The following is a 9,811-nucleotide window of genomic DNA, read 5'->3' on the forward strand; positions in this document are numbered from 1 at the left end:
TTGTTGAACTCCATGCAACCCGTCGTTATTGCTTATTTCAAGTGCAATAAGCAAATCTCTGTAGACGAGTTTATAAATTCTCACTGTAAGCCTGAAAACACGAGAGCAGAGGCTGATGAATGCGCCTGGTTTGGGGATTACATCATCATTTAAAATGTAGCTTTGGGTGTCCGTATACTAGCACAGAGGCTAGCTGCATTGTTCCTTGAAGCCATTTGGATTAAATTAATGACAGTTTATGGTCAGATGGAGTGGGGCTTGTTTCACTCGGTGTGTTTGGTGAGGCAGATGCTTTCACTCCCCCCCTCCCTCCTTTCTTAGAGGAGGACGGGGCGGATGAAAAGCGGAGGGAGGACGGAGCTGGAAGCTGAAACTGAGGATGTAAAAACCCGGCTTCATCTGACTCCCTCTCTTTCAGAGGACCACCCCCTCCCCTATCCTCTCTCCATCTGACTGCGCCCAACTTCTCTCCCTCCATCCTGCCGTACAGCTACACGGACTGCACCCAGCACGCACAAAACCTGATTTTGATGGGTTCGGGATATTTGCTTGACTCTTGTACTCTTTATGGGTCTGGACTATTTGTACTTTAAAGAGTGTTCTCTGGAAAGAGAAAGAGAGAGAGAGAGAAAAAAATACCGCCTATTCAGCTCGTGTGCAGAAGAAGGACGGTCCGACCTCCGCATCTCGCAACATCCCTCCGCTTCCTCCGCATCCTCAGCATCCCATCCCTGGGAGGACCTCCAGAGAAGAGGACCGCGGACCAAGCCGCAAATAAAGCCGGTTTACATCGTTCTCTCACCAGCCACACAGAGCCTCAAGAGTCGGTGTGTTTAATGGAGGTCTGGGCTGCCTTTTTATTTATTTATTTTTAAACATCAAACAATAAGAACGTGCTCGGTAATGGCAAAAGAAATAGATACCTGCGCCATTTATCCTGCACCCTGCCGCTGAAAGGTATTGTTGTTGTTCGGTGTTACACACTTTTATAGCACATTTGTTCGTTTTAAAGCTAAGGTATTATAGGCGTTGTGTGTGTGTGTGTGTGTGTGTGTGTGTGTGTGTGTGTGTGTGTGTGTGTGTGTGTGTGTGTGTGTGTGTGTGTTTAAAAACCCTTTCATCTGCGCTTTGCTCCTGCGAAAGCCGCAGTGTGCTGTCGTGCTCTGCGGAACTTCTCTTTTTTTTCTGTTTCTGTTGCGAAAAAAAAGAGCCAAATTCTGCATTCACGCCCAAATCCATCCACAAATACTGCACCAGATGTAATATTTAACTCTGGCAGGCCGTGATGTTTTCTGGTAAATTTGATGCTGTAATTGGAAAAACGCAAAAACGGAAATCTTTATTGTGTTTTACTGTCTGTTAGACCAGTTTTTACAGACTGTAATTTGACTTATTCGGTGCCTGCAGTCGTGTATTGGTTAAAAATGTTCAATATAAGCTCTAGCACACACACACACGCACGCACACACGCCCGACCCCCACAAAGGCAACCATCCACCCCCTCCCTCCCCTCTGCAGTTTTAGCCTACATGAGCTATCTGGGTCATTAGCATTTCAGCGGTTAATGAGGCTGCAGATGGGTCCTCCTCTCTGCCGGAGAGCCGCTGAGCAGCACAGATGATGCTGATGCTGCTGCTTTTCATCTGCACAAATCAAAAGAAGAGGCTACATGTCCTGATGCCCCCCTGCCCCCCTCCTCTTTTTTTTCTGTTTAGCTGACAGGATGGTGTACTCATGTGGGATGAGAAGTAAAATTGCAGCAGCAGCTTCCTCCCCTGCAGCTGTGTCACTAATGCAGTGCTGTATAAGAACGTACATTATGGCTGCTGCTGTTGCTGCCGGATAATGGAGGATGATGCTTTAATGGTCCGCAGTGCTGCCGTGTTTGTGAATGATTTAAAACTGCACATCTCTGCAATACCTTTTACACATGTACTGTATTAGTTTAGATTTTTTTTTTTTTTTTGCCTCTTCCAAATGCATTTTCCCCTCCAGTCTTCCAGTAAGCCATTATTGGTTTCCACTCATCCGGGGGTATGAAAATCAATTTGCAGAGATTTTTACACTTGCTCCATGCAGTCAATCAATTTCAGTGAGCACCATGTCTGCGTTTAATGCAGCTGAAGATGCATTACTGTTGCATGCAGCGCAACTAAAAAGCAAAAAAAAGGGTGAAGAAAAAAACAGAGGGAGGTCACATGATGTTAAAAAAAAATCATTTTACATTGAACAAATGTTAATCTTTTTTTTTTCAGGCCTCCAGAAATCCTTCAGATGACACTTTTTGTGGAACTTCTGCCAAATTAAGCCAATGAAATGACAATACCAGTAGAGATTACATTATTTCAAGCATGCTAGAAGCCAAAAGAGGAGATTGAAGCGATTAATATTCAAATGATTTGGATGGATTTTGACATAATTTTTAGTCACAGGGCTAAAATCTCCAAACTGTCCATATACACAGCAGATAAACTGGTTGTCACTGAACCACTTCTAACACTGCACCCATTTACATCTCAGGGAAAAGAAAGATATGCACACACAGTCACATTTACGCCTGTGCATGGACCACTACAGGGTCCTCCTGAGCTGCCTCTCTGTGTGTGGACTGCAGGAGGAGACAAAGCACTGCAGAGGAGCAGAGCTGAGTAAAAAAAACCTTGCCGTTATTGTAACGAACCACTCTTTTGCTTTAACAATAATGTATTATAACGCTGTCAATAGATTGCATTCACAATATCCAGTACAATCAGCACCAATATCATCATAAATGTTGCTGTCAGTGTAATTTGATCAGCTGTATTCAATTTGTAAGGCAGTTTTAGCAGCATGCGGAGGCATGATAAATAATCAGTGCAGTCATAGTCAATATTACCCAACGGTGACAATAAAGCGTTCACTATATTGATATTTAATAAATTTATAGCCCACTGAGTGTCATGGGAGATTTACAAGCTCAATATATTGAAATTTGTTTATCTGTTTATAGAAATACATTAAAGAGGAACCCCCTCAGCGCTTGATAACTTGGCAGCAATTTTATTTTCTGGAGTGCTGCTGTTGCAGAAAAACTACTGAGACAGATGAGGATGGGAATAAAGTGGAAGTGATTCAGTCAAGCTGGACAGTGAAAGCTCTAGTAGGGTAAAGTAGGACAGAGCAGTGCTGGGGAAAAAAAGAAAAGAAAAACAGTGGTAAAAATGGACTCACTGGAAACGTTAAAGCGAGGTGCACAAGAACACAGCTGCATTGAAAAAAAAAGCAATAAATGTATGAAAACTGTACAGAATCACGATGTTGTGAGTCAGATGAGAACAAAGGGGAATAAGAGAAATATGGGTTGTCACTCCTCGTGTTCACAGCGGACCTTGATTTAAATGTCCATACAATTAAGGCACGCGGTGAATGCCAAGAGAGCGACCAAATATCAGCCATCACAAACACTTATTTGAGTGTTCACGTCATGCAAAGATGTAAAGATGCATTTCCAGTTTCTCTAACATGGCTGTCTTGACTGTAGACTGGGTAAGACGTTGCAGTACCACCACGGACCACTAGTGCATATATATGAAGCTTTATATATATATATATATATATATATATAGATATAGATATATATATATCTATATATATAGATATATATATAGATATATATATATATATACATATATATATATAGATATATATATACATATATAAGACTTTTTTTAAATATAAAATGTGTTCCTTTATTATTTTTTATTAAAAATTATTAGATATAAGATTGTCCTCATATTTTTCTACCCATAATTAAGACTTAACTATGACAGCGCCTTCTAGTGTCTGAATTACATGAGCTTATATTTAGTCTGAGTGTAGTATTATAGCGCCAGTATTAGGAGGAGGTTGGGGTGGATGGATAGGTCTAGGGTTCTGCTTATGTTCTCCTAAACCTGAATCAAAAGATTTGAAATAATAGAGCTCTTTTTGCCTTTAATCTCAATTGGAAATCACAGAAACTGGAGCAGAAATAAGTAGGAGTAGAGAGTAATATTAATTCAATTTCCTGTCAAATTAAATGATTAAATACAGTTTAGCATAAAGTGCTATCGTTTCCAGGCTCTTGTAAGTGTCTAATACCACATATTGCAAATGTTTTCAAAAGTCATATTTGTAGCTAGCTGAGTTGTGCCAATTGAGGTTAAATATCAGTATACTCACATGTGCCAAATTTGGAGAAGTATTATATGTGCAGATTTGGCCCAGTTTAGACTGAGAAATGACATTTATTTCTACTGGCTGGCAGAATTAGGACCATTTCAACCATGGGGAGCTGCAGGGAGGGACTAATATTTTGTAACTGAATGCCAACCACCAGTGAGCATTCAAAGAATCAGTATATACAGAGATTGGTCCAGAGATTGTGCCCAATTAAATGCTCACTAATAATGAACTTCAAGATCAAACTAGTCAGTAGTTTTATTTACAAAGGCCTAAATCCAACCAGATCATTTCTATCCTCACCTTCAGGTAAAGGAAAAATCCTCAAAAACTAATTAAATGAATGAGATAACGCTGAAAGACACGAGATAAACACTTAAAAATGTCTCGTTAACATCAGCAGAACACATCAGTTCATTCTGCTTTCATTACCATCGCTGCTCTGTTGCGTCTCGCTTACATCAGCCTCCTAAATCCTAAGAAATCCACTATAATTTGTAGTCTTTGAGACTTTGAAAGCTGTCTGACATGCAGGTCTAGTTAATGTCCTCACTGAAAGATCTGATTAATTATGTTCTAAAATGAGATTAGATTTAAATGAGATTGGAAGCACTGATTTGAAAAAAATGGAAAAGGGTGTGAGCAGCCGGGTTAATACCCACCACTAATTAATGCCCTGTGTTTACAGATTAAAATTCAAAATGGAATTAAAAGTATGGACAAAGCGGGTCTGCTGGAGGCTTTAATAATGTATGCTTCACTCACATGCATGTCTATAACATGTAACATGTAATATTAATAAGAACCAAGTGCAGCTACGGCGTTCCTGTGCTTCCTGTTAATTTCCTGTCAGCCTGTATGAATCCACTCTGGCATGCTTTGCTTCAGTGCTGCAGGATTGTGATTAAAGTAACTGTGTTTCACATGGATCTCATTTGTTATGGTTCTGACATGCAGACAAGGCCAATAAATACTATACAAGAGGATAAAGCCTTCTGATATTGGATGGAAAACAGCAGCAGAGCAACTGCAAGTAATGCAAATAGGAAGAGATTTTAGGCTTAAAATCTTTCATAGAAAAAGGATATTTTTGGACTTCAGCACAAAAAAACTGACTCCCAGCACCTCCAGGCTTTGTTCCCAGTATAATTAATGCTTGCTTGTATAATTATTGCTGTCCAATAAGCACTTTTTGCTCTGTGTGAAATAAGAGAATACATTATACGGGTGTAGGTGAAGATTTTCTGATTCACAGTAGAGACAAGGATAGCAGCAGTACAGGAAGTCTCCCGAGTTACCACTTACTAATGCATTGTCCCCAAACACAGACTGTATCGATCAAGGATGTATAGTTCCTCTGCTGGGAACGGACGTCGTACACTGGATATTTACTGTATGCTGTTCTGAACATGCACAGAGAGTGAATTTAATCACTCTGGTGCATCTTAATGTATTTGTAAACAAACAAACAAACAAACAAAATCTTCTCCTTCTTCAGAAACTGCCATGTATGTGGGAAAATACAGACGCATGGATTGTGAGTGTTATATGGGCACATATTAGATCTTGGGTTTGACAGCTGAAAGATGAAACAGATGATTAATGTACACGCACCGCAGAAAAAGACACCATGATTGCATTATAGTTTATCCTCTGGCTGAATTCTTTTTATCCCAGTATTTTTTTTCTTATTTGATTAAATAAAAGTAACCAAATCAATGTGATGCAGTTTCCCTCCACCCTTATTCACAGCTTTTGCACTTTTCTGCTATAGACGTGTTTTATTTGTTGGCTGCGGTATAATTTTGCAAGATTTATATACTCGGATCAACTGTTCAAGCACTGTGGTTAAATAATTTCAAAGCACTCAGTGTTATGTGTCTGTGCGTGCTGTTTGTCTATTGTATGTTCTCAGGGACATAATGATACCCAAGAGTGTCTTATAAAGATGCTAAACAATAAAATAAAATTTAAAAAATGACCTTGTTTTTGTCTTTATTCTTTTTGTTTCATTTTTTATATATTTAATAAGAACCTACCTTAACTTCTGTCACACAGTTTTAGTTGTGGATCTCCATATTAAATGGCAAAATCTTCATATAATGATGTAGGGACTTTCTGTGAGTCAAAAGCTCAGGCTTCAGACTCCTCTAAATGCTCTATTGATTATATTTGACAACAGTGAGACGCCCTAATATGGTCATATTAGCTAGTTATATGGCATAGAAGCCCCACCCACCTGCAGGCTAAATCTTGTGTTTGTGAAGGGCAGTGATTTCAAAGAAAGCTGGATTAAAAAGAAGGTGGTCTTACAGGGAGAGGAGCTAAAATGAACTGAGGGCTCGCACAAGCAAGAACAGGTCTTCTTCTTCTCCTCCAATCCATGTCCAAGTGTCCTTGGGCGAGATACTGAAGTCCAAATGGGTCCCAGTGTATCCAGCATAGAGTGCACATGCAATAATAGAAAGCTCTTAATGGTGTAGAATAAAGCACTGTATGAATGAATGGGTGAATGCGGTTTAGCAATACGCACTTTGAATGCTTAGAGTAGAAAAATTTTATAAGTACCAATCCAAATTCCAAGACCCAGCCAGTAAGGGATGAATAAGGATGAGTTTGAACCAAAGCTACTCCAAAATAAAAAAAATATGGAGCTCAGTAGGTTGATTTGAACTATATTAAAAAAGAAACACACACACACACACACGCACACACGCACTGTAAACCTTTGTGAAAGAATCTTAGAAATAGACTGTTTATTCCAGTTTTGAGATGATGATGCATATAAACTAAAGACTCATGTCGAGGTCTAACAACTGATTTATACAATGTTTACAGAGAACAGCAGAAACAAACTGGTGTTTTTGTTTTCATAATAACCGCCCAGAAGAACTCATCAGAAACGTAACCTCGGAAAGATGAACAAATCTTCCTGCTTTTACAGCTCTGAGCTGCTTTTCAGTCTTCTCACAATAAAAATGAATAAAAGAGGCTGAGAAACGCAGGACTCATTGTTAAAAACCTTTCTCGAGTGTGATCCTAATAAGCCGAACCAGAATGATCCTGTTTCCTGAAGAGCCGAAGAGCTCTCTAAAGATCCTTAAAAAGAGGGAGACAAGCAGCTAGTTTAAGTCAAGACTCCCCGTAATGAAATGTCACTATCTGTAGGTGATAATGGTTGAATGTATAAGGGCTTGATAATCATGGTATTAAAAAAAACATCTGCATACTGTACATCTGTATTTGCATATTGTGCTAGGATTTATGTGTTTGTTGTTAAAGGTTTAACACCAAGCTTGAATTTCCAGACTGAACTCAGCTGGAACTCATGAAACCTACATTTAAAGTCCCAAAAAGTTGATTCTGCTGATCATGGACAGGGAGGAACGCTGTTTTGAGCGGGCAGTCAGGGAGGCCATTTACGTGAAAAGGGAAAGACAGTCTCTGAATCGAGGAGGGGGCCTAAGGGTACATCTTTCACCATCTTAAAATGCTGTGATTGCAGCCATTCGCCAACTCTCTGTGAATGGTACTCATTGATCAATTGTGATTGATCAGTGGTTGTTGATCAATGGTAATGACAGTTTGAATATTAATGATGAAAAAACTGACCTCCCAGCCCATTGTTCATCAGTGGTGCTGGTTTCAGTCATTATACACATGTACTGTTTATAAGGTTGGGCAAACCTGCAGTCAGCTGAGACTGAAGAAGTCACTTGGATTAGTGATGAAACGTTTCTCCCACTGAAAACGCTACGTCCAGATGAACAGAATCAACTTTTTGGGATTTCTTGGTGCATGCTCAAATATAAGGAAATTCATATTTCTGCTGCAACGTTTCAAAATTATGAAAAAGAGTGTTTAAATAAGAAATAACTAACTTCAGAAGAAGAGTGCAGTAAAAGAAAAGGCCTAAAACCAACAGTATGTGCCACCGTTTCTGTCATTTCCTCGTCTGTTTTGTAATCCCTGAACCTTTCCCAACTGGTGTCAATCATCCAGGTACTCACCTGTTTGTATGTACTCCACAGTTTCCTTTTGTTCCCTGTCTGAGTGCAATGGTCTCTATTTAGTACTTCAGGTCCTTCCTTTAGCTTCTACTGTCCTGGCTAAAGTGATGGAGCTCCTTTCTTCTTGAAAGAGGTGTGCTTTAAAGTGTACTGCAACCTAAAGAAAAGGCTCCTCATAAAGAAGGCATTTGATGACTGATAGTTTGTCTTGTAGGTACAAAATTTGGTTTTGCTATGAAGTTGGACATTTTAGTATGCAAGTCTCTAAGGGCTGAGCATGCAGCAACCAAAAATGAATCTAAATGGCAAAAACTGCAATTTGTCTAGCGGCCACTTAAGGTTGGCTCCAAAAACAAGGCAGTCCCCTCAGACTCTTGTGTTAAAATGGTTAACTTTACAGTATGAAAAACCATGTTTAGAAGCTTACAAAAAAGTGAAATTCTAGTGTTTTATTAGACTGTTACTTAGCGCTAATTAGCAGATATGTGTGTCTGTGCATCCATATGGTATATGAAGACAGCTTGCTAATTAAGCCTGACAGTTAGCTGATAATGTATTGCAATAAGTGCAGGATAAAACGCTCACGGTTGTATTTTCAAAACTGTATTCTTCACATTTTTGTGCAACTTCTATGAATATTTTACTATTCCTGTCAGTGCACCACAGTCCTGTAGGCCTGCCTCACACTATGGTTATAAAAGGATGGGCATGGTCAGCAATAATATACAGCAATAAGCTGTCGCATTTAAATAATGATTTATTGGTAACAAGCCCCAAGAAAATATTCCACACATCCTTACACCACCACCAGCATCCTGAACCTTTAATCCGAGCTAGGTAGGATGGATCCATGCTTTCATGCTGTTCACACTAAATTCTGACCATCTGACTGTTACGTTTGTTGTGGTTTTGCACTATACAAATTAAACTGAAGTGCATTGAAATGGAATTAAAATTGAAAAAAATTTCCCAACTATGTCTGCACATATAGATTTTGTACCACAGAATTAGCATTTAGCATTATAGTTAGTGGATAGTGCTACACTGAGCATTTAAAAGAAATAAAATTATATTTTATTTATTCTTAAACTAAACCAAACCCCTGGTTAAAAAAAAACCTTTCTTACTCCTCATGATCTCTAACCGGATGCATAAAATCTGGTGGCGTTAACCTTTAAAACACTAAAAACACTCTTGAGCTTAATGTATTTAGTTTCTGACTGGCAAAGAGATCCAAGATCAGTCTGCCAGCATGAGTCAGCATGCCCTGAAGGAAAATGGCAGTATCCATCAAACCAATTACGCTAACACAGAGGAATGAAATACGCCCCTGGTTTATTACAGCTGAGCATTTAGAGGAAAACCACTGCGAAAGCACCTCCCATTCTCTGACTCACTCGAGTTATTATGTTTCCACTGGAAGGAGACGCACCAGACATAACCTGCATCTGAGCAGGGTGGTGGTACACGGAGCCAAACTGGAATACTGAGCCTTCAATCTGCAGCCTGAGTGAAATCACGACGGGAAGTATTGCTATAGAATTAAGCGAAACACTTTTGGCAACCTGCTTGTTGTGTTTTTGGCTTCACTCAGAGAGAAA

Source organism: Pelmatolapia mariae, linkage group LG15 (genome assembly GCF_036321145.2).
Source record: "Pelmatolapia mariae isolate MD_Pm_ZW linkage group LG15, Pm_UMD_F_2, whole genome shotgun sequence".
Taxonomy (NCBI): domain Eukaryota; kingdom Metazoa; phylum Chordata; class Actinopteri; order Cichliformes; family Cichlidae; genus Pelmatolapia; species Pelmatolapia mariae.